The sequence below is a fragment of the Accipiter gentilis genome, chromosome 18 (genome assembly GCF_929443795.1).
Source record: "Accipiter gentilis chromosome 18, bAccGen1.1, whole genome shotgun sequence".
NCBI classification, from domain to species: Eukaryota; Metazoa; Chordata; class Aves; order Accipitriformes; family Accipitridae; genus Astur; species Astur gentilis.
In genome coordinates this window covers 1,671,362-1,694,859 of record NC_064897.1, presented here as the reverse complement: position 1 = coordinate 1,694,859, position 23,498 = coordinate 1,671,362, and the positions used below count along the sequence as shown (strand labels likewise).

General features: G+C 42.3%; 1 protein-coding gene across 5 annotated transcripts in view; it reads left to right on the top strand.

Annotated features, from left to right (window-relative positions):
- SHISAL1 (shisa like 1) overlaps window positions 1–23,498 on the top strand; it is a 197,126-nt gene that overhangs the window by 61,550 nt on the left and 112,078 nt on the right. For 4 of the 5 annotated variants that reach the window (XM_049821428.1, XM_049821420.1, XM_049821423.1 and 1 more), the window contains exon 2: window positions 19,980–20,134. The exons of the other annotated variant lie outside the window; for it this stretch is intronic. The gene's annotated coding sequence lies outside the window, so the exon portion shown is untranslated. The remainder of the gene's footprint in view (window positions 1–19,979; window positions 20,135–23,498) is intronic. 5 annotated transcript variants of the gene reach the window in all.

Sequence of the window (23,498 nt, the reverse complement as noted above, 5' to 3'; positions counted from 1 at the left end):
GCGGGGGGCAGATCGCTGCTCGGGAACTAACTGGGCACTGGTCGGCGAGTGGTGAGCAATCGCATTCTGCATCACTTGGTTTGTATATCCCAATTCTTTTATTAGTATTATTGTCATTTTATTATTTTCATCATTATTAGTTTCTTCCTTTCTGTCCTATTAAACTGTTCTTTATCTCACCCCACAAGTTTTACTTTTTTTTCCCCAATTGTCTCCCCCATCCCACTGGGTGGGGGGGAAGTGAGCGAGCGGTTGCGTGGTGCTTAGTTGCTGGCTGGGGTTAAACCACGACAGCACGGGAGAGCAGAAATGAGCATCTGGCTTAGCCAAAGCTGCCTTTTCCACCCTCCAGAGCTGTCCTGCAATGAGATGTGAGGACAGTGGGCTACCCGTGTTAATGGCTGGGGCACCTGGGGGTGCAGTTCTCCATGGAGTGGGGATGCTCTAGGCACTGACTCCTCGGGCACCTGGCTCTCTGTTCAGAGATCCTTGACACAGCAGCCTTGCAAACTGCAAATGCTCCCAGCCATGCTCATACCTCCCTCCCATCTGTTCCCGCGGCTGCCAAACCTTGGATGCAACACGGCGCAAAGCACTTTTACTGCCTTTTGCTGCACCATTAACACAGCAGGGTGCACCTAGAGGGTATGAGTCACCACACGGGGCATTTTGGCAGCACTGAAGTCACAATCCTGCCAGGTGACATACTTCCAAACCAAACACAGGTGATGCTACCTCTGAGACCTGCAGAGTCTCCTTTTCCATTCACAGTGGTTGTGGCAAAGGTGTCTGTGCACGCCATTACAGCCCTTCTTGGAAGTCTCCTTCAAGGGGACGATGTGGGGACCTTTCCCCGACTGCGTAGACAGAGGGAAGGTCAGGTTACCTGAAGGAAATATTGCCAGAGTGCTTCAGGCTTTCCTGTTTTGAACTGGCAAGGCGTGACAGTCCATGGCCACCTTGTTCTTCCTTCCCCTCATTCCCATTCTGCCCTGGCTCTTCTTCCTCAAATCGGTTACTCACATCTCTCTGACATGCCCATATTTCATAATTACACATTGGCCTCATTAGAAACAAGGTCACTACAGATTGCCTGAGCTCTCTGCAGGTTTAAAGCCGTTTAGAAATGTGGTCTTTTGAGAGCATTCTTGCCTTTTATCTGGACACAGTCCCAGACTAATGCAGTGACATATCTCTAGGACTGAGGTGATTTGTGGCCAGGTGCTTGAACTACACTGCGCAGATATGCCCATAGTCGTTGGGATACGTCAATGCAAGTACTGGCCCAAGGGGATTATAAATCCAGAGTGATACATCCATGTGCTTCAGATAGCTATTCCAGCTTATTAAACTTGCACTCCCATTTTAGAATAAGTTTATAGCAGCAAATCGCTAATTGCATACCCAACTCTCCCTCTTCACTTCTTCCCCCTTTCTAAATAAAAGGAAGGGTCACAGTTGAATTTCTATCTTTCAGCAAACGAAAGACCATCCTGCAGCAAGTGGCATCTTCCTTAACAATAGCTGCATTAACTGTGAGTAAGCACAAAGCCTGATTACACAAACTGTGGTACTGGTGACTCATACAATTTATAAACAGGTACAATGCTCACCACCTTTTTCTTGCTTCTGTAGACCATTCCTACTACCCTTCTTCCTGTTTGTAAGTAGATTTAACTGTTTGGTAGCCCAGATAAGTGAAACAATCTGAGTTAAAAAAGAAAAGTTGGCACAATGATGTGTTTATGGGCTCTTTTTCAAGCTAAGCACCGCATAATCCCTTTTCTGTTCTTATACCCATCCACACAGATCCATTATATCTGCCTGGCAAATATCCTATGTGCTCAGATTGCATAATCTTCTCCATGGACTTCTCTGCTCAGCTCTGCAGCATCCCCAGCTTCTCCCATGTTCCTGCGTAGCTACACTGTAAGATTCAGACCTTTCTGCCTCAAAAGTCCCTGCAACATAAGGCAATGGTGGCCACCAAGTCAAATTCCTCAGTGTTGGAGAAAGAAGTGCTGCATAGTCAGTTGACATCTTTTCAGAAGCACCCTAGAGAATTTGATTTTCTCAGTGTTGAATGTTTTTCTACTTACTGAGTCCAGGCTAAAACCCTGCCTAGGTGATTGGATGTTTCATAGCCAAAGACTTCCAATACGACCAAGTTTATCAATTCAATACTGGTCTGTATAAGGCTATACTGTGGCAAATTAGAATGGGAAAATAAAATGCTATCGTTATACCGATGTAATTACAGTGGCTTAGTATGGCTGCAATAGACTGTGGTACAAGGGAGGGACTACATCTCCCTGTCCAGCTTACTGACAGAACTGACCTCTGCCTCTGCTGCACCAGAGCTGCCTAGATCCTTGCCTGTTCAGAAACGCATACCCAGAAGACATATACTTTGTAATCCCCTACATGGGCATCCTCATTCTGCTGGAAGATTCCTTTCCCCTTCCTCTTCCCTTTCCATTTTTTCCTTTTACTTTTTTATTTTCTTTTTTCCTTTCTCTTCCTCTTTTTCCTGTCTCTTTTTGTCACCTTCACACTGTGTTCATGCTTGTGACTGTGTGAATAGACCTGTGTTCAGTCCATTATGTGTATGTACCACATCATTATATATAATGACAGCAGTATAATTATAGTGCTACAACAGAAAACATTGGCTGTGTAGACAAGGCCATAATAGTAGCCTGAGTGCTGTGAGTTAACCCACTCACTCTCCTCCACCACCATGTCTGGGCCTTTTCTGGAGAGAAGTTGTGTCTTATCAGTCATGTTCACCCTTTCCGAAAGGCAAACAATTAGCGTCTCCTATTATCTAAATCAGACATTTAACTTAATTCAGGAATTTACCAGAACAAACGAAAATAATTTCAGCACTGTTTGAACAGTCACGAAACAAATTTATTCATCTCCATTATGGGATATGAGCTGTGATCTGGTTTTATTCCAGTTAAACACTGCATGTTTTCTAAAACCACATCTGAGCTATGTTGGCCTCTAGAAGTTTGTGCAGGTGTTAACACTGTATGCTTAAATATTGCTCTAGCCCCACTCCTGATTGGGCCTATATTACTGTTGTTGAAGGGTTTAAGTTCTCAATAGCAGCAGTCCCAGCCCCTCTGACTCTCTTAGGGAGTTAACAGCTCTTGTTAACAGCTGGCAGACTATTGCTGCAGCACTCTATTATCTTATCTAACAGAGGATTTTATGGCTATATTTAGTTTAATTGAAGAATGTCCTAGAAAAGGATTAATGGCGTTTCATTATCAATATACCAGTTCACATACAGACAAAATTTTAGAAAGAAAATGGGGGAAAAAAGTTAATTGGAACCAGAAATTACTTCTGGCAGTTAAAATCTTTGAGCATTTTGTTGCTATGTGGCTTGTATCTAGTCACTGGCTGATATGATCCATGACTAGATCCTTTTCTCCTCATCATTTTGAAACTAATGGTCAAAAACATGCTCACCATTGGCTAACCACTTACTTACTTCAGTAATCCCACCAAAATGGCATTAATTCCCCATGGAGGCAACTTGTTTACAGTATATTGCAACATCTGACTTGTAGATAAAAAGGCTTTACTTTGCCCTGTACCTGTGAGAGGAAGTGTTGTCATTAGAGAAAAAAGGTAGCAAAAATCAGGCACATGCTTTTTACTGGTAGGAGGTAATTTTGCATTTTCATTACCAGATTTCAGAATGGGTTGTTTCACAGTATCATAGGATAATTCAAGCTGAAAAGGACTTCAGGAGGTCTCTGGCCAGCCTCCTGCTCAGGGTCAGCTCCGAGATCTCAGGGCACGTCTTCACAGCGTAAAGTGGCAGGCAGAGACGAATCTAACCTATGGGCTGGAAGCTGAATTAATGTGGTACCTTGCCCAGGTTCATTAGCCTGGCTGAAAAGGAGTATTATGTTAATGTGGCTCTATTGCTTCTGACTGAGCGCTAGCTTAGGCACCTCAGCCTGGCACAGCCATGCTCTAGCTCATTTTCTAATGCCTGCACCTGCGAAGAGGAACTCCCAGGAGGTGCTGGTGGAGGCACTGCTCCCCACACCTGACTCCGCAGTGTCTCCTCCCGGGAACAAATACCGTACTTAACACGGTGGGTAAAAATACGTTACTGGACCTGTGAAGCAATGTGCATTTGGCTGGGAGAGGCTGGCACTGGCTGATATTCATAGGTTTGGACACTTTTTATAGCTTCTATGGATGGTCATCTGCAAGCCTCTTAGGCCTTCTTGATACTCTGGAATTGTTGCTTTCATCTTTTTTATTTGTTTTCCCTGAGATGAGGCTAATTTTCCTGCATTTTGTAGGCTTTCTGAACAACACACACTGCTTCCTTCTGTAATAGCCAGGTTTTAGTTCATGAACCCCATGTATCTTAGGAAAGCTGCGTTAGCTGCGTCAGAGTTTATGCTGCAGGACCAGTTATGATGTCCTCCTGTTGTCAACTCATTTACGTACCTCATGAATACAGTTTCCGACCCAGCAGGTGTTGTGCTATTCTCGTTTCATATATGGAGGCAGTTTTTTCCCCCGCTGATCTTACTTAGCAGGGAATGGATGAAAGCACAATGAAAACTGTTTGGACACTTGGTGATTTAAGAGCCTGCTGGCTTGAGGCTCATGCTGTGAAAATGTCACATATCCTAATCCTTGAATCTCCAGCATCCACAGCATCACAACACAGAAAAGGAAGCACCGCTGCTTGAAGCCTGGCTCAGGTGAGCAATGAATTGCCATTAGCAGTCTCATTGCTGGTGGAGCTGCAATGCTTCCTGGTCCCGGCAGCCTTACCCAGCTTAACGCTTCAGTCCTTCTTGATGTCGTTTCACAGCTACCAGCTACCCTTTCTTTCAGATTGTCTAAACAATTATTAACATAGCCAGTCAAGCACACAAAAGTCTGCTAACTTGCATTTGTACTCGGTTGCGTTTAGTTTTAAAGGCTGTGACTTCCACCTCTGAATTTAGGACAAGTTTTGTGCCCAAAAGCTTGTCTAATTTTTGTACCTCTGTTAGTGCCAGCGTTTTCATAGAGCGGAGTCCATTCAACGCCACCTGAAACAAACTTTTCTTTGGCTCTGTGATGATGTTGTGTATGGCTTTGATCCCACACCCTAAGGAAAAAAAGCAAACTGCTCTTTGAGTAGCGTTAGAGCTATTTTTACTATCAAAAACCTAGAAAACAGCTCTTTTAAGAATACCTGTCTTCATTTACTGAAAGAACTGTTCTGTCTTTATTGAAAAGGGCTATCTGAAGCCAAAAGATTGTTTCCATTCTCAGCATACCATTGCTGGGTCATGTTTTCACCTCCCCGTCAAGGACAGGCACCACCGCTAAGTCACACAGTAAATGTATCTGCCAGCAAGTACACGTACAGCGTTCACGAAAACCTCTACGTAAGCCTGAGCTCGCTCCCACACCGCCATCCAAAGTCTTCTCTTTGAGACCTTAAAGCATGTTAGACACACATGTGACCGGTGTCCCCCAGGCCTAGCTGCTGAGGTGCCATCTTGTGAGACAGGCAGCCATTTGCCGGGGGTGAGCAGCCATTTGCTGGGGGTGAGCTGCTCACGTATCCACTTCGCCTTTGAAGGGGTCCCGGGCACCCGGGGCAACCCGAATGACAGCCATGGTGGAACAGGGACGCGCATGGCATGCTGCCCGTCCACACGCACGGCCGCGGGTCTCGGGTGGGAGCTGGCTTGGGGCTGTCGTTGGGCCAAGGTCCTGGGGGTGAGGGACATCGCTGCTGATGGTGGCTTCCCGAGTCCCGAGTGTGTGCTTCAAGCTGGAGTCGAGGCTGAGGGATGCGTTACGGAGAGCCCGTCTGCGGGGAGGAGCAGGTTAAAATACAGTTTTTAAAACTGTAAGAGCAGCACTGGTGTGTCACGGTTCTAGCGAGGATCCCTGAAGAATCGGCCTGTTCCCATGGTGCTGGGTGATGGTAAGGCAACTGAGAAACAGACTTTACTGAGCTTCGCTGGTATTCAGTCAAAGTCCCTGTTTGTCTTCTCTAATATCACCAAAGATATTATTTCAGATAACTCTCAGGTGTAGCTTTAGTGTAATTACCGGGTATGCTCATGAGAGCTTTGATTGTCAGGGTATTCCCAGCTTTGTAGTGGTTTTTAATGTACTTCAAAAGATAATACCGCTTGGAAAAAAAGCATAGAACTTGCGTGAAAGTAGTAATACGCTTTGTGAATCTTATGCTTTTCATTGGTCAGTAAAATGTGTTGCTTCAGTATCAAACACCACTTCTAAGATTTAGCTTACACAAAGGTGTACTTTGTATATCATCTACTTACTGAAGGCTTCCTGGACCCCAGAAGAAAAGAGAAGAGCTGAGGTTGAGTGGCATCTCAGTGGAAACTACTTGGATCAGCTGCCTTTAAAAATCTTGATATGATAATAACCCCGATAGTCAGAATGCTTATCCAGCTACATAAATATTAATGTGAGCCCAACATTCAGGCATAAATAACTGTCTGTCCCTGGAGTTTTCTTCTGTGCGTTGTCAGCTAGACAATTAAATTATCCATGTATCTCTTTTGTTATACCAAAGCAAAGCAAGACAGGGGATGGTGAAGATCAGAATGTAGACATTAATGGTCCAAGTTCACTCTTCCTGAAGGATAATGGACTTTAGCTGAAGATTCACCGAGAATTAAATTATTCCAAGAGATATAGGAAATCTTCTCTCTCTTTGTGGTGACCAAGTCCTAGCTGTGCATCACAGGAGTTGGCTGTGAAGTTGTTATTTCCCAGAAAGTACCCACAGGATAAGACTTCTGGCAATTAGAGCCCAATTCCCTGTTTCACCATGCTTGTGCTCACAAAGCAGAAGTGTTGTGTGCGAGTGGGTGGTAGGAAATGTGAAGGATGAGCTGTCAGGGAGTTCGGTACGAGTGAGCTGCCTTCCATGTCCCTGAATTTTGCCTGTACACACAGCAGCTTTATAGAAGCTGTGGCATTATGCCAACCTTTGGCAATTGGCAGTGACCCTCAAGGGAAGAGGAGCAAGCTGAGCATAATCAGAATAAGTATAGCAGTTTATATTTTCCATTTCCAACCCACCCCATGCAGTGGAAGATTGTACTATCGTGTCTATGGACCTTCTGGGGAACTACATGAGTCTTCTGGGGAATCTGTGCTGGTGCAGCCATTCTCTGCCCCCTCTAAGGAATAGGTGAGGAACATAGTCTGCCTGTAATTGTCCACATGAAATCCTGTCCTCAGGGGAGGACGTTAGTACACACACAAATGATGAGTCTTCTTAACAGACAGCAGGCTTTTCACGTAGCTATCAGTGACACAATCTACTCTGCGTACATTTCAAATAACAAATGCAAACTATTAGATTAAATAATGCTAAGCAAAGGCAAAGGTTGATAATTTTAAAGTCATATGAATTGCTCTATAAATGTCTGTTATCCTCAGCGAGGCTTTTATGTCAATACAAAATGCCATACAGTGTAGCAGTGTTTGTTTGTTTCATTCTGCAAAGGCCAGTTCTCACGGCAAGACAAATGACAGATGAGCAGATCCTTGTAGCCAAATATTTGCCAAAAGGAAAATCAATCTTTTTTTTTTTCTTCTTCTTTTTTTCCCCCTTGTCTACAATAGTTCACTTCAAAGCTAAGCAGAAGCCTGAAGTAATGTCCCTTATTTCCTGTGCCCCTGTTCAGACAGTGCAATACTTGTGCAATAGGTTAGGCGCTTAGCCGTTCTAGGAAGTTTTGTTGATTTATGTGGCCAATAACATGGTCAATAATATCAATTCCCCAAACACTACTTTTGTATCATTGTCAAAAGGTGAGTCACCGAAATCCTCCTGTCCCCCACCGCCACTCAAAGGGTGTTTCTTCCTCGGAAGGAGCACTTCTTATCCCTTTGACGTCTCCATCTGCTGTCTGACGTAAAGCAGGATCCAACTGCAGATGCCCCCAAGGCAAGCGGAAGGCTGGAGACTGCATTTAGCTGGCTGCGTTGCAAAGGGGAAGATGATTCAGCAAGCTTATTTTTTTTTCCCTCCTTTTAGTGCTGCCCAATTCCCTAACCCCTTTACAGAAAGCAAAACGTGATTTGGTTCAGGCTGAGCTCTGCTGTGTGTGCACTGGAAGTCTGGAAGGTGGCTGGCTCCGGGAACAATGCAGGGGACTGACTGCTAGCACGCTTGGCAGGATCACCAGGGTCAGCGGAGTCCCAGCCCGAGCTGAGACACTAAGGCCTTCTCAAAAGCAAGCTCACTAGGTTTGACAAGCTCAAAGGGAAATGGGTGAGAATTTGCGCTTTTACCATCTGTACAGCGCCTGACAAAAAAAAAAGAAAAAAAAAAAAAGCCAAGCCCTCAGGATGAAAGCAACACTTACAGTTACTAGAAAGTGGGGAGAAAAACAAGCAAGCGAAACCCCCTGTAGCTTTGTCTAATTTCTGTGATTCTTGGAGACGTATGCTTAGTTTGCCTTCTTATAAAAGGTATCCAGTCCTATCTCACAGGTTAACCTTGCAGACATTTTATTTATGACAGCTAATGAATCTGTCATTCTAAATTTCTTTTGGAAAGTAGGACAAGGGCAGAGGTGTGCTTGCCAAATACAGATTAATTCAAGATATTAACAGTACATCCAACCCATTTATGATGAAATGGCTTAATATTAATCCCATCATTAGTAGTGTAATTCTCTAAAAAAGTATGAGAGTGAAGTCAGTTAGGAAAAGCAAAGTTTCAGGGCTTGGAAGTGAATCTTACAAGCAGTAATAGCCTCTTAAAGCTATTTACATTTAATTAGAAAAATTGTAAAATCCCCTATAGAACCTGTGTCTCTCTGTATGAGCTGAACATGGGTAGCAAATCCACCTGCAAGGAAATCACTTCTGTTGCCACCTCTTTGGAAATGTCTGGACACTTCGGGTGCTCCTTTGCATATCAATTTACCCGTGTTTGAGTATTAATTAACCCTCATCAAGATGCCTCTTCCAGAAATAGGTGCAAAGAGAAGAGAAGAAACAGAGCATCCTCTCTGGTCCCTGTGTTTGGGAAACCCTGAATGTTATGAAGACTCAGCTATAATGTATATTCTACATGCAGGTCTGGGTATTATCTATATACGCAATATTTTGAAAGAAAAAGAACGGAAGCTTCACACAGTATATACTGAAAAATGTTCACAAATGTTTTCCACAGAGGGGAAACATATCCCACGTAGTAAAGGAAATGCAGTTCAATACCAGATGCTTCTAATCTGAGTAAGTGAGTTAAGACCTCGCTAGCACAAAAACAAGCTGTATTTTTATTACTTTGTTGCATTCAGATTATGTAATGCCTTTTTTTAGAATGTCAATACCAGAGTAAGTGTTGTGAATTCAATTCTGGGTTTACCACTTTGAAATTATTTTTGTATTTCTCATGTTGGGATTTGCAGAGAAGCTTCCCTCCCTCCCAGACCTCTGTCACACACTTCCATTCTTCGCCTCCATTCCTGTTCAAAAGGAAACATTTCTGAATTTGAGGCAGACTTCCCCTGAGTGTGTGGCAGGGTGTGAAGGGACTTTCGTAACAGAAAACAAAAGGGCTGCAGAAACTATCACTACGGTAGGCAGGGATCGCATCCTCCCACTGCTAAAGCCCATATAGTTCTATGGGAAGAAGGAGCAGGGAAGCACGGCAGAAAAAGCAGGACTATGGAACAGATTAGGACCATGGTATAAGCTGTGCCGACAGCTGTTTTCAAACACAGCAGTAGTGTTGATAGATTTGCCTACCTGCAGATGTTAAAATCCTGCTGAGTTCGGGGGTTTTTTTACAAGCAATTTAATTGCCGTAACAGTGCTCTGTGCCATATTAAAATAATCTTTCTCAAGATCATTGGTAATTGCCCTTATCTGTTTTGGTTCAGTAATTATTTGTTACTACAGTAAGGGAGGAGGCTTGATTTTTTTCGACTTGGTATACCCCACCGAAAGGCCCTGTCCCTACTCCACCAAGTCTGCAAAAGCAATCTTCTTTCTTTTGGACTAATGTCACTTCACACCAGCGCTGACAGGATAAGAAAAGTGGGATATTGCTTTATGACTTGCAATTATTAAATTACCTCAGCTTTGCAAATTTCTGCTTGCAACTGTGTTCATGATCTTTTTAATCCATCTGAACTGAGAAGAAAAATTAGCTTAAAGAAACTAAGCACTCAGTTAGCATATGTAAAAGGCTATGAATTATCATGGTACCCAGCTGATGTGCAGTACCATAAATTCCAGGAGTTCATTTGCTTTGGATTGTATGACCTCAGGCTTACACTTGTCTTGGCAGTTTTTGTGCTGGTGTAACTATTATAGTCCTCTGTGGCTATAATAGTTACATGTGAATGGTTGTACTGATACAAACCTTAGTACGGATCCTTTCAGTATTTGTCAGTACTTCTTCCTTTACCCTATAGATAATAGTAATAATTGAAAAACATCTATATGTGCAGGTAGCCGTGCTATAGGAAGGAATCTGCTTCGTGTATTACTTTGCAGTGAAACCAGACACAATGCGAGCCTGTGAACAAGCCATTTAGATGGGAGCAGAAGTAGTGCTTTTTAAAGCAGAAGCCTGAGTGTTAGAGCAGTGCTAGCGCTTGGTGGGAAGACCCTGCAGGTCTTTGCAAAGCAGAGGAGCGTGGCTCTGCCCATGCCCCAGAGGGCCGAGTTGGGATGGGGATGAGCGGGGTGGGTGCTGAAGGCATTCACAAGCTGGTGGCAAGGCTGGGCAGCACATCAGGTCTCCCAAGCCCCAGTCTGACACTCCACACAATTTCTCACTATAGAGCTTCGTGAAATGTGTTGTGGGGGGTTTTTTCCTGTTTTTTGTGGGCTTGAGGTCTCTAAAAACGGAGACCAATTAGTATCCAGTTCAATGTTTAACCTCACGTGTATCCGATATCACGCGTACATGGTTAAGCTCATGCATAGCCGTAATGCTGAGACAGCAACTTGTGGAGCTTTTTCCATGTGCTAAGAGTCCTCCTGGCAGGTGGGGCTTGGTTTTCTGTTTTCCATGTCTTTGCTGTGGAGCAAGGTGCTTTGGGTGGCAATTAGTTTTTATGAGGTCTAATTATCTTTAGATCGATGAACTCGCAGAACTCCCTTTCACCTAAATGGTACCATATAAGCCATGTCTATGCAAAACATGCACAGTGACTGAGGAGTGATCTCTGGCCAGTCCTGAACAGCAAAGCCCACTTTATTGCCAGTTTTATTCTCTCACTAGCTTTGACAGTTGCCATCCCTGTAGTAATTCCTTTGCAGCTGATAGTGTCCAGAAGCACTTCTGAGAGGTTTTAGAAAGGGTTCCAAATACTTTCCTCCATGGGTAGCACCACCATCTCACCTTCTGCCGTAGAGCCTCTGAAAACTCTGTTCACCTTCTTGAAAGGCTTTAGCCTCGCTGTGAGTTACTTTATTAATAATGCATAATTTAATTTTTCTATTACTGCCTTAAAGAAATAAAATTTTAAATGCTGCATTAATGTGTGATGTATGAGATGAAAGCTGCTCAGAGGAAATTCATTAAGACTCGCCATTCATCTTCTACTTTTCCCTGCTGCCTCCATTTTGTACTGGTGGTCATAAGTAACACTGACCAAACCGTCTTTGACCAGATTTTGTCATTCCTGACAGTGACGAGTGCCGTTGTCAGCAGTGGCAGCAGCTGTACAGATGAGCAGAGGAGAAGGAAGCTCTGTCTGAACTTCTTCGTCCTAAGCTCTGTGCTTGAGCGTAGCATAGAGTTGGGACCTCTCCCAGCCCTGATTCGTAGTACATTTTGCTCTTTCTAGGACATCTCTTGCAGGGATGCTCAGCCTCACCAAGCTGCCTGAGCACTTCATGCTTTTCGCTTTGTCTGTGCTGTTAAATGAATCGGGATTCAATTCCAGCTGCCACAGCTGCAGCACAGTACAGGCACAGCGCTTTGAAATGGTTTGTATACCACAGTTTGAGAGCCCCTGACACAGGGCAAGATGAAGTCAGAGGTGAAAGCTACTTCAGAGAGCTTATTGATTCCGGGGTTTATTTTGCAAGAATTGGGCCTAGTAGCTATTGAAAGCAATAGAAAAGATCCTCTTCTGCAGACAGTACAGCAGGGCTTGCTGTGTGAGGAGTCTGCCAAATTGATAGCTGTGCAGACCAAACCCTCTCATTCATGGAAGAGTAACATCATACACTAGTACAGGCAGTATAAGCTTCTCTTTGTCTTGCCAATATACTGCAGTTCTCACCCAAAGGGCATCACTTGCTAGGACAGTAAGTATTTTGCGTGCATCCTAAATGCAGTCCTGAGTATTTTTGCTATTTGAGAAGCCTGGAAAAAGAGTTTGCTACTTCCCTTAGCCTGATCCTTTGTTTGATTTTAACAGCATGTGCCTGAGCTTCTTTCGTATAATTCCATGTGATATTGTATAATCCCTCAACCTCATCCTTTTACTCCCTTCCACCAAATACATTTTAAAAAAAAGTTTTCCAGCTCCTTATCCTATCAATGCTAGAGAAGACGTCTTCAATATTCTGTCTTAGTAAGAGCTGATACTTAATGACACACCTCCTAATAACAATTAGCAGAGGTGAAGAGGACTCTTAAAGATGTTTGGAGTATTTTTATTGAAATCAACAGTCTGAGACTGCAGGCTGTGTTGTGATAAAAAGCTGTATGAGGTGCAGTTGACCACTATGGCACACTTCCAGCACTGTCGGTGCTGATGTACAAAAGGGTTCCTATGTTCCACCTATCAGTCAGTTACCCGGAGGTAAACTCAGTAGCAGATACACATCTCCTCCTCCTCCAGAAATGCTTCTAGAAATGTTATTTCTTCCAAGCACAGACCTTATCTTTAAAGAAAGAGATAAAGTTGATGCCCTGCAGTTGACTGGTTTTGTACTATGTTTGTAACAAATGTGTTGAAGTCACATCTGGTATAGCTTAGTGATGGCAGCAATAGGCTTCAGTTATTTGATCCCAAAACAAACCACCCTCACAGTAAAGAATTTTTTCTTAGGTTTAGACTGGATTTCTTCTGTTCCAATTTATGCCCACTGTCTCTTGATTTCCCATTCATAAACCCATGCTGACTACTCCTAACCATCTTCTTGTCTTGTCCTTGTCTTGAAATGACTTCCAGGAGGATTTGCTCCATCACCTACCCAGGGATTGAAGTGAGGCTGACTGGCTTGTTGTTCCCTGGGTCTTCCTTCAGTTCCACAAGGTCATTAAAATGCCTCTCAGTGCCAGTGGTGACAGCTAGCATGGAGTGTGGTTATAAATTGAGGGGCCAAAGAACATTGCAGCACCTTTCCTTCCTCCTTGAGGAGCACTTGGTGCCACGTGCGCTCTCGGTCACAAATCTGGGGGGACAAGGCCTCTGTTCAGCTCTCTCCCTGCATCCCCAAAGCAGTTGCACGCTGCCTTTTCCTCACAGACGCCTTTCAACCTGAGTTGAAGGAGAACCCCAGTTTACAGTGCAGGGCTTGTGGTCGGTGTGGTTTAGCTGATTTGATGACACAAAATGCAATGCTGCGCTCTCGGTAGTTCCACAACTAACAGTACAGTAAAAGGCAATGCTTGTGCTTTGAAGGATGAAAGCGAGCAGATTCCTCCCTACTAGAAGTTTTCTGTAAATGGGACAAGACTGTTTAAAATTACAATGGTTGCTAAGACAGTGTTCTCTGTTACTTGTAAACATAGTCGGATCTCAAGTCTAAAGCAGTGCTCATTGGGCTATGAGGGACTGAGGAGTAGCTGATGGATACATTGCTCTCCTACTGAATTCAGGCAAGTTCCTACCCTAGATTTAATTTAGAAGTTGAGAAAATTCATAAATTCAAAGCAAGACACAACTGAACCTACAAAATTTTGCGTGATTTCCAATGAAACCATGCAATTCCAGGGGGCTTACCCTGATCTCTTTCCCAAGCTGTAATGTGGCTTCCTGCTCATAAAATTCAGCCCAGCTTTGCTGAAAGTTTTATGAACTTCATTCAACCTGGGAATTAACTCAATTTTCAGACAGATAACATAATACCTAGATAGACAGCGTGTGGGTAGAAAGATGGATATGTGGCAATGGCATACGTTTTCTTATCTGTTTGAATTAATATTTTAGAAAACAAGAACATTAATAATAGCTGAAAAACTAACTTTAGAATCAATTTTGTCCATCATAGCTTGGTTTGAATATCTGGAGCCCAAAGCTGATGGGAGTTTCTGTCTTTGATGCCACTGCCTGGAAACCAAAAGTGAATATTCAGAGTACGTCCACAGAGGGACCCCCTTCCTAGCAGTCCCCCGCACACACTCACTCTTCCTCAATAGCTGAAACTTCTGCAAAAGAGATTGCACGGTTTTGGTCAATTTATTTCCAATAGATGTTAAAATCTCACTGTCAAAGATGGTGAAAAAACCCAAAGGTTTTTACCAAGCAATTAAAAAGTACAGAAGTGAGGAAGTGAAGGCTGTGGGAATCCTGTCAGCCTGGTACTGGTAGTAGCAAGCTCCAGGCAGGCGAGGTGTTTCCAACTGATACCTTACCTCTCATAGCTGCACTGTCAAATTGTTCTTTCCTGACGTTTAATAATCAGACCAACCGTAGTTTATGGCTGTATATTTTCTCCTCTCTCTCTCTCTCTCTGCCTATTTGTGATGATAAGGAGAGCAGTGGGGCTGCTGTACTTGCCAAACCCCAAAGTAAAAGGAGTTCTGGTCCCCTGGTGGGTTCAAATCGTTCAGGCTGTGCCCTGAACAGCCGGGTAATGTTGCTTTGTGCTGTTGCAGGGCAGTGGTGGTGGGCTGAGATAGCTGGCGTGTATGGCATGTGTGTAGTGGTCACTGCGACTGATAGTTGACATACCTGGGCAGAGCTTAGCCTGTGAAGAGGGCTGTGGTTATGCACATTCAGCTACAGATTAAATGTAAACTCACTATGTAAATGCATACTCTTCATAGGGCATTTTCATTTGCTGGATATTTTCTTTGGTTGGTAGATCATAAATCGCTGGCATGTTAAAAATCAGTTAATGTCAATTATGTAAAATCCTTCATGGAATGAAATAATTTTCGAAATTATATTCATTGTCATTAGGGCAGTTTTTCTACCATGAAATCATTTTTCGAATGACTTGACTCAATAGACAAAAGTAACAGTTGCAGTAATAAGGCATCGTTCGTGTTGCAAGAGCTGATTGGGAAGTCTAAAGACAAGAGCTCTGTAATGTTTTAAATTACTGAATTTTGAATTGCAGAAAAGACTGTAGCTATTTTTGACCACTACAAAGCAAGCTGGTTGTTTTTTTGAGGTGTATTATCAAATTCTTTCCACAGTTCATATGTAAAGTATATTAAAACCGTTGCATCCTGATTGAAAGAGAACTGTAGCTTCTCTTAATTACTGAAGGAAGGAAAGTTGTCATTCAGAGATATTTTTTTAAAACTGCAAAAAATGTAAATTTACTTCCAAGTTTTCCTTCACTGCAATATCATGCAAAAGTTTGGCTTTCAGCATTCTTAAGGAACCGTGTTGCAAGTGCACAGGAAATGCTTTTTTCTTCCTTATAAAAAGGCTGCCACTGTTTTGCGTCCTTTTTTAACACAGTGTTTTGTCATGGTAGGGGAAAAGGTAGCGATTCATAAATAATTCAGTTGTATGTGTTTATACAAAACCTTAAGAGAAATTAATCAGATGTACCCAAACACTTTCAGCATTGCTTCTACCTCCATGTTCCAGGGCAAAATAAATGTGTGGGTCAAGAGCTGCAGGCGCTTGGTAAGAGCGATGCAAATGTGCCGGCTGCTGTCCGACCCGCCGGACGGGAGCGGTGCTGTTCAGCGCTCCCAGAGCAGGGCTCGTCTGTGACCTGCTTTTCGCCACCACCTAAGGAAGTAAAAAGCTACTTTGAGCTTTTTTTATTCCCTCTCTGGGGGGCAGCTGCCCTCCCCTTCACAGAAGAGCAGGGCCTGAGCTCCCTGCAGATCTGAGGAGACTGTAAAGAGTAAACTGGGCACAGACTGGGGCACTGGGGGGTTTCCCTGAGAAACGAGAGAGGGGAAGCCAGAGAGAGGACTGTAATTATGGCCCAGCTCTGGAGTGACCCAGTACCATCTTGAAGACGAGAACATTGACTCTTCATTTTCTTCACTCATTCTCAGTATCTTGGTACACCTTGACCCAGACTAAGGCACAACTTACACGTGGTTGCAAACAAAGAGCAAAAATAATACGTAGTCTGCAAAACAAAATGGTTTTGTGGATGGGTCTATAGTTCAGGTTAAAAAAGGGCTTTTCGCACCAGAAAGTCATTTCAGATTGAAGTGTGAATGTAAAATGAAAAGGCTGTTTTTGAAACAATGCCCTATGCAGATGCTCTTGTTCTGTCACAGGTGTGCATGTTTTGATATTGATTAATCTTTTTCAGAAGTGTATTATATTTGCGTGGAAAGAATGAGGGCGTCCAGAAAAGGAGCTAATTAAGAAACAGCTACTGCACCAAGGCTTCTTTCACAGCGGCTCTTCGGCTGAAGTCCCGCAGCAGATGGGCACGCGCAGCTTTACTGGTCTTTCTTCTGGAGGGCCATTTGCTCCGTCTTTTCCTGGTCTGAACGAAGTGGTGGTGCCCACCCAACACACAAAGAATTAATTGCCAGAGTCAGCCCTGGGAAGCAGCTCAGCAGCTGGGCCCTGGTATCAGCTCCTGCTGCCACACGGTGCCTGTGGTCCAGCACCTTCCCTGCACAGTGCGGCAGGGAAGTGCTCTGAAAACTTAGCTCGCTTCCTCGGATCCTGTACTCTAATTAAACTCACCTAAATCTGTCATTCCTACTTGAGAGGAGCTGATTGGCTTTTGTGATTTTTAAGTATTATTGTAATAAGTGAACATAAGTATTGACATCACCTAAGTCTGAAACGGGATAAACTTCTATCCGGTCATAGCAGTAAGTATGTATTACAGAATTGAGCCTGAGATTTTCCAATAAATTACCACATATTTTTCAGCCTGGCATCCTTATCAAAAACAAGGCTATCGGGAAACTTGCAACCTTTGGATAAATCAACAAGTACTGAAATAATTACAAATGCAGGACTGTGTACTCTGTCACGCCAGCCTGAATACAGATCAAGAGTTCTGGGCTACATCAGCTGCTCTTAATGGAAGCATAACACTAGTCGATGTGTGCCGTGGATTTTGCCCTCCGTGTGGAAGGTTAAGGTCCTGAATACCCTTGAGACAGTAGCAAAACTCCTAATCAGTAATACATCTGCTGCTATATCTATTCTCAGAACAAATCATTCTGGGACTGCCAGAGGTAATAAAAACTGCATTTTTATGGGTTAGTGTCCTGCAGTGGTTTTGAGGTCTGACTGAAGACAGTGACACTTAGCACGTTTCCTTTCTGTGTGGAATCTTTGGTGTCAAGCAAAGTAAAACTGACACTGCAGCTTTTCTCCTTTGCCAAGGTGCTCGTACTTTCTTGCTCTTTATACCTGACTGCACTTACAAAACTTGTAGGAACTTAGTTATTGGTCAAGTTTGGCTGAACTCGGACTGCTCAGAAGCCACTGGTGGAAAGATAAGATAAACAAGCACACAAAAACTATGAGTAAAGAAGTTTCTTTTCTTTAGGGAACCAGCCTAAAATCTTAGGAACCCCAAAGAATCCATTCTCATATAGGTTCCCTGCCTATGAAATGTACATGGATTTCAGCCTGAGGAAGGTACCTTGAATGAATATGCAAATTCTAACCCCTTGTTAAAATGGTTTGCTACTCAGTTTTTTTGTGATAAGTATTTTGCATAAATATTGATGATCCTAATTTTCTAAGTCCACTTATGACATCTTGTTAGCAAGTTTAACAAAATCACTTTTTTAATATATTTGATTTTTCAACTTCTATGAATTTTTGGATTCTCAAAAACTTCCATGGGCAGTGCAGACATCTGCAGAGTGAATTTATGTTTACTGGCAATATAAATGCTTTTCCTCTTTGCCTTTTCTAGGTTTTTAAGAATAGTTTATGGCGTTATAGTAGTTTGCAGGCCACAGGTAGAAATGGCTACTCTAAACTTGCCCTTTTTTTTCATTTGATTATATTGCGTTTATATTCAGCCACATCTTGAAACTATTCTCAAAGTCTGAACAGCAGTCTATAATAGTTAGGTATAAATTTTTTTGCATCTTTTGATTTTCAAGCAAATCTCTACTCCCTTGGTCTGAATCAGGTTAAGTATGTGTGCTGCTGTGGGAAGTGGAACCACATCTCTGGAAATCAGAGTCAAAGTAAGACGGGTAACAGCAAAATATTTCCAGGACTAGTCACATTCTAATGGTGTTTACAGTGGAGTATAATACTGACTAGCATCTTGTACAGTGACAAGTACACAAGGCTGTTGTGGAAGTAATTCTGGCCTTGTTCAGGTTAACGGGAGTTTTGCCATTGACTTCAGTGGAATCAGGATTTATGTTTGATTTTTTTAATAATTATTATTATTGGCTTTTTCATATTTACACCACTAGACACGATAGAATATTGACAGAAATCCAAAGTACTCTGCTCTTTTTAGTATCGCTGTTCTTCCTCTCTTTTTCTCTGAGTGTTTTTTAAAGTTTGGTATAATGCTTCTCAGCTAGCTTTTATTCAATTTCTTATCTTTATAGACAGACTCCATGAGTCCTGTTACTGTCCACACAGTAATTACAGACTTCTTTTCTTCTGAGCAGACAGTAAATGTATTGTTCTTTTTTTGTTTGGATGTGGATTCTGGAGTAGTCCTGGGGTCATCCAAGATCCATGAAGGAGCAGCAATAGCACTGTGCCTTGGCTGGCAGCTGAAAACTGTTCTGCTCCAGACTGTTTAGTGCAGAAGTGGTTAGATTGGGGGACTGGTAATGACATAAGGAGCCTTTTCCAGAAACGTGCTGGAAGGGGGCTCAGGAGAACATCTTATTAAAATTCCACTTTTATAAATGGAAATTTCTTTGCCTTAGAGATCAGTCCCTTTCCACGTATCATTTAGTCGTGACTATGAAAGATGACTTAACTCTGAGGCTAATAAAAATATTTTGCCTTCTGACATACATTACATTGTATTTAAAAAAAAAGAAAAAGGAGATGATATGACACATAAAAATTGCCAGTGAAAAAAGGAATCCAATTGAATGTTTCCCAACAACATTAACATTGGTGATTCCCCAGCTAAAGCCCCCCATCCCTCATGTCTAATGTCACAAATTGGTCCATGAAGAACACCATCAAACGAAGAGTATTTTCACCCATAAAATGATTGCAAATTGGTGGTGTTCTCTTCATCGGTTGTGGCAGGGAGATGCCAAAAATATTCTATCATTAGAGCTAATAAACGGGGTAATCACTATCACCACAGTCGTGCTTTCACCAAATAAATGAATCCCATTTGTACTGATTAACCACTGATGGCATGCTGAACATTAAACTGAGCAAAGAGAAGATACAGCGTGAAATCCTGGTCCCACTGGAACAACCGCAAATGTTAAAAATTCCACTGACTTCGGAAGGGTAAACCACTGAGATTTAGTTTGGGTCTCTTTTCAGGGATTGTGCATCTTCGAGGCTAGCAGGCATGGCACTGAGAAACGCATACTTGAAGTTAGGTTCCCAAGTGCCTATTTAGGCCCTGAAATAAATGGCCTAATTTTCAAAGACATTTGGTACTTACCGGCTGGTGCTGATGAGACCATTGCAACGAACAGTCACTGTAGCTCATTCTAATGTACACAAACCAGTGAATGTTTATCCCAAGGAAGTACTGTTCACTTGTTTTCTTTTTGTATCTGTCAAAGATATTGCAAAAAACCTTTGAGTAAAAAAAGTAACAGAACCCCAGCTTACCACAAAGGATATTGTAAAACTCACCTTTTCCCTTTGGTATTTTCTTCCCCTTATGTTCAGGTATGAAATAAAACGAGGATTCGCAACTTGACTGCAGAATTACAAGCAGATGAGAATCAGCGATCTGTTCCCTGCTGCATGGCCTAGATACTCCACTGGGAATGCAACAAAAACAGTGTCTCTGGAGCATGACTTGAACGTACTGATGAGAAAAGGTATCCAGTATTGTATCAAACTGTCTCATTTTTTTTCTTCTGTGCACTGTAGGAAAGTGTTCTGATGATCAAAACTGGTGGGTTTTAAGTGTCCTTCACAGGCAGGCTAAGACGATCAGTGCTGCTGGAATACTGAGTATGAGTTTTCCATAAGTAAAAATAAAAGTTATTGTGGCAACAGGAGGATGTTGAACATATATGTAAAAAATAAGTAAATAAAGACAAAAAAAGGATTGATGGAAGATATTAAATCCCTTTAAAAGTAGGGTCAGTTTTATGATACAATGATCATAGGTCAAAAACCAAAATTTTCAAGTCGGCGTCTTAGCTATTCCTTGGTAGTTTTGTACAAATAGACAACCTCAGGTCTGTTGCATAAAATTTAACTCAGATTGATTTGAATCTCCTGTTCTTTGAAAAGTGGCTGTCATCCACCTCTATGTGTCTTTACTTAGTAAGACCTAACCTGCTACTTAACATGCTGCAAGAGTGGCTTAACTGAAGTCTTCTTTTAAATCTATTTAAATTGAACCATTGCAGTCTTGCAATGTGTAGATGCACTTAAATCAATGTATAGCTGCCATATAAAATTCCACCCTTTGAATTAAACTAAATCAACATAAGCCAGTTGTAAATCAATTTAACTGTGTCCACATGTGGATTTGCTTCATGTTTAATGAAATTGATTTAAAGAAACAATCCTAGTGAAACCGCTGCCACTTTCTTTTGCAGGCAAAGCCTATATTATGTTGATTTATTTGGAACTAGAACTCTTCTGGCATACATATTGAATAGCCAGCATAGCTCTGCAGCTGCACTGTTGAACATCAACCTGAATTCTTGGTCTTGTTATGGATTTGGCTAATAAATTTTCTTGTTTGAAGCCATATTTCTTCCTCAGTGAGATTTAACCCATGCATTTGTCTTCCCAAATGCGTTGGGATTGGGGGGGGGGGGGGGGGTGAGTAATCTGATTAATTTAATCCAAACATGATTTCACCCTATGTTTTTGTCCTGCCAGAAGTAGCATAGGCTCCTCATATCAGCAGTTATGTTCTTAACAAAATAGTCTAGATTTTCGGTTTGATTTATGAACACACAAACAAGGAAAGTTTTAAATTCAATCAAGACAATGGCCATATATTGTCTAGCCAGGATGTTCTGGTAGGGTTTCCATCATATGCAGGAAATTGATGTCTCCATGTATTTATGGCTTCAGATGACAGCGGTCTTCAGATTGGTCCTGATTAAATAACAACATTAGTTCTAGGATTGTAGCTCCAACCGTTTGTACTTCTGGAAATTGTGTGGAGATTAATTCATCCTCGTGCATATGTTTATCCTTTAGTGAACTGAGTTTTGTCTTCCTATCCAGAATTCATAAGGACTTGTTACATATGCAATTCATTTTGGTGAATACCTTCAAAAGGCAGCAAGAAAGGAAAAGTTCAGACTTGCGTGTCCCCATTTCCTAATGTCTTATCTGAAAATCACAAATTTACATCCATGAGAGACATATATAAAAAAACCCAGTAAGTACCTATGATTTTGTCTACACTCTTTTTTTCCCAAACATGCCAGTTATTCTAATAAAAGCTATTACCGCTCCCTGCAGACTTTACCGGGCTGGTAGCTGCAGTAACGCTGCTTCTAGTGTTGTGCTCATTGGTGTCACACGTCCTGCACACCAGTCAGAAATCCAGTAGGAGCATGGGGACGCTAAGCTAAAGAAAAATTAGTAGTGGTGTGGCCTTTCAAACCCATTTGATCTGGAGTAATTTATACATCTAACAGCAGTTAATTTTGTACATACTCACTATTTTGTAACTGTACTGCAGGGCAATACTAGATTACTTCTTTCACAGTGCCAGATCCTAATGAATCTTTTCTGTAGTATATAATGTATTGTTTGTCTGTGGTGGTCTCTCCTTCGTTGTCCCGACTTGTAGTTTTCTGTAAGCACTCTAAAGGGAACTTCAATAAAAACACAGATCTGGAAAGGAGAAAACAGATGCAGAACACAAGCCAGATCCTCAACTCATGCTAGAGAGATACCACATGCAAATCTGCATGCCAGCCAGTGCTCTCTCAGGGCTGTCATTCCCAGCATAGTGTGAGCATACCATTCTCAGTATAACACCAACACAAGCATCCAAATGCTTTGAAATTTTTAAGGGGGAAAATTTGGAAAACTGTCTTGGATTTGCTGCGAGTACTTTCTTAAAACGTACTTTGGTACAGTTAACTTCAGTAAAATAGCCAAATGAAAATACTGAAGGAATGTGACCCAAAGAATAATCAAAGATACAGAGTTCCTGACTCAGCGTGTTTCATTCATGAAAACTTCATATGGAAATTTTCGATCCAATTTCTTGTTTGTTGGCATCAATATTGAGATTCAGACCACTGTAGTTTCTGGAGACAAACCCTCCTTATTCTGAGCTGTTCCTACGTGTCTCTGATCTAGGCCCAGCTTTCCCCATCCCGTGTTCTTTGTCCTTTGTGTGCATTTTAGGCCTATCAGCTCAGTCTCTCAAATGAAAATAGCCCACTATCCTGCCTTTGTCTCCTCTTCCCCATGTTTCTAGTCCCAGATCTTACTCCTTCACCCTGACAGGACACAGTCACCTCTCCTTATCCCAAACTTACTGCCCAGCTCCTGCTGCTCCTGCTGCCACCTCTTCCTTCAGTCCCGTGCCCTCTGGAGTCTCTAAAAATGGTTTAATTCTCAAGCTACTGGTCCATGAGGCCATGGTAAGTAGTCTAGGAAATAATTTCATTTTCAGATAAAAGTACGTTTTCAATTCAGATGGTGACCCACAAGGAATTCGGATGGTTGAGAGGCTTTACTGAGCAGAAGGCTTAGGAACTCCTCCTCCATGGTTATTTTGACAATAAACTTTGTCTTGCCACATATGTGACTTTTAAATACATAGAAGTATTTTTTCAATCTCAGATTTATAATCCGTTGGGTTGGCAAAATGCTCTATGAATTCCTTAACTGTGCACTTTGGCCTGACTTCGTCTTTCATCCAAACCATCGATTCTATTTCTGTTTCCCTAACCTATCTATTTTTGCTCGAGGACTTTTTGTGTTACATTCTGCGCTGTGCTGGCCATCGCACTCTCAATCTTCCCTTCATTCAGTCATGCAGTTTTTAGAGCATTGTCTTCCCCAAAACTTCTGTCTCCCACGACCCTGTTTGCAAGCTAGCAGCTTCTCTTCTCAGTTCTTACTTACTCCAGTGCTATTGTCTTTAGTCTCTACCTGGCACTTATCCCGCTGCTTCCAGGCACGTGTATCTTCTCCTTGCCTTTTTCTTTTCCTTTTTAAAGTATTCTTTCTCTTGTTACTGTCAAATAT